Below are 1,588 nucleotides of genomic sequence, written 5' to 3' on the forward strand. Positions count from 1 at the left end.
AATGAATGAATGAATGAATGAATAAATAAATAAATAAATAAATAAATAAATAAATAAAATGCTGCAGGAAGCATTTGCAGTCAGCTCAGAGCCCTTTGGGAGTGTTTGGGAAGTATATGCCCTGACAGAAGCATCACACTCCTCCTAATGTTTGCATCCTCACGTCTGTTCTCTGTAGGACCTCCCCCTGCTTCCCCTGATGACCCTGTGAAGCCCACAGAATCCGCAAGACCTCAGACACCGGCCACGTGTGATCCCACTTTGTCCTTGGACGTTGTCACCGCCCTGAGGAGAGAAATCCTGTTCTTTAAAGACAGGTCAGACCAGAAAATTATCTTTTCCTATCCTTTTTTAATGTATAATGCTCAGAAAGGAAAAACTGACAGAGATTGTTAAACAAAATATTTCCACTACATTTTAAAATCACTTATATCTGATTTTGTTGCATTTTATCATTTTCTTAAAATCATCCAGATCATTTTTCCAGACATACAAAGACTGTTCTTTGGTCACTAAATGCAAGGTCGATGGAGATAGTTGGTTTAATCTGTTCTTTTTTTTATTTAAATTTTTATATCCCCTGAGCCTAGAATAGGCCTGGCACATTCAACAAATGTGTTGAATAAGTGGATTAGTAATTGTTGCATTTAAATATTATATGTAATTTCTTCAAAAAGCTCTGGTGGCTCTTTAAAAGCAGCACTACATCTTTACCTTTGCTAACAAATGCTATTTTTAAAATTCATTAATTTTAGGTAAAGTGATATATGCTTATGGCACAATATTAAAACATCACCCAAAGAGAGATAAAGAAAACTCCCATCTCTGACCTATTCAATCCCCAGTCCTCCCCACCTGTGCAGTCACTGCTACCAATTTCCTTTATTTCTTTACAAAGATGTTCTATTCACATTCAAGCATAAATACGTCTATTGTTTTCTGCTCCTTTTTTTTCAAAATGAGCACATAATATACACATATTTTACAGACTTTTAGAATGGACACTATGCTAAATAGTAAGTATATTGTTAACACTTTTCCACTACAGATTTTATTACCCTGTGTTCTTAAGGAGGACAGTCTAATACAGTGATGGCCAACCTATGACACGCGTGTCAGAGGTGACACGCGAACTCATTTTTTTGGTTGATTTTTCTTTGTTAAATGGCATTTAAATATATAAAATAAATATCAAAAATATAAATCTTTGTTTTACTATGGTTGCAAATATCAAAAAATTTCTATATGTGACACGGCACCAGAGTTAAGTTAGGGTTTTTCAAAATGCTGATACGCTGAGCTCAAAAGGTTCGCCATCACTGGTCTAATACAAACTTCTGAATTGGCATAGATTGAAACAAAGAGAAGAATATGTTCTGTTTTAAAATGTATCTAAAGAGAAAAGACAATTGTAATTAATTTTTATGTCTTACTGGTATTTTAGACGCAGATACCCCTGGAACCTCCAACGTGAACTTCATTTGATTTCTGCACTTTGGCCCTCTATTCCATCAGACTTGGATGCTGCATATGAAGTTCCTAGCAAAGATACCATTTTTATTTTGAAAGATAAGTACTATATAAAGTT

The 1,588-nt window shown here is 34.6% G+C and overlaps 1 pseudogene; it reads left to right on the plus strand.

Annotated features, from left to right (window-relative positions):
• LOC102253471 overlaps nt 1-1,573 on the plus strand; it is a 16,031-nt pseudogene extending 14,458 nt beyond the window's left edge.
• The last annotated feature ends 15 nt before the right edge of the window (nt 1,574-1,588 follow it).

The sequence above is a fragment of the Myotis brandtii genome, unplaced genomic scaffold (assembly GCF_000412655.1).
Source record: "Myotis brandtii unplaced genomic scaffold, ASM41265v1 scaffold1782, whole genome shotgun sequence".
Classification (NCBI taxonomy): Eukaryota; Metazoa; Chordata; class Mammalia; order Chiroptera; family Vespertilionidae; genus Myotis; species Myotis brandtii.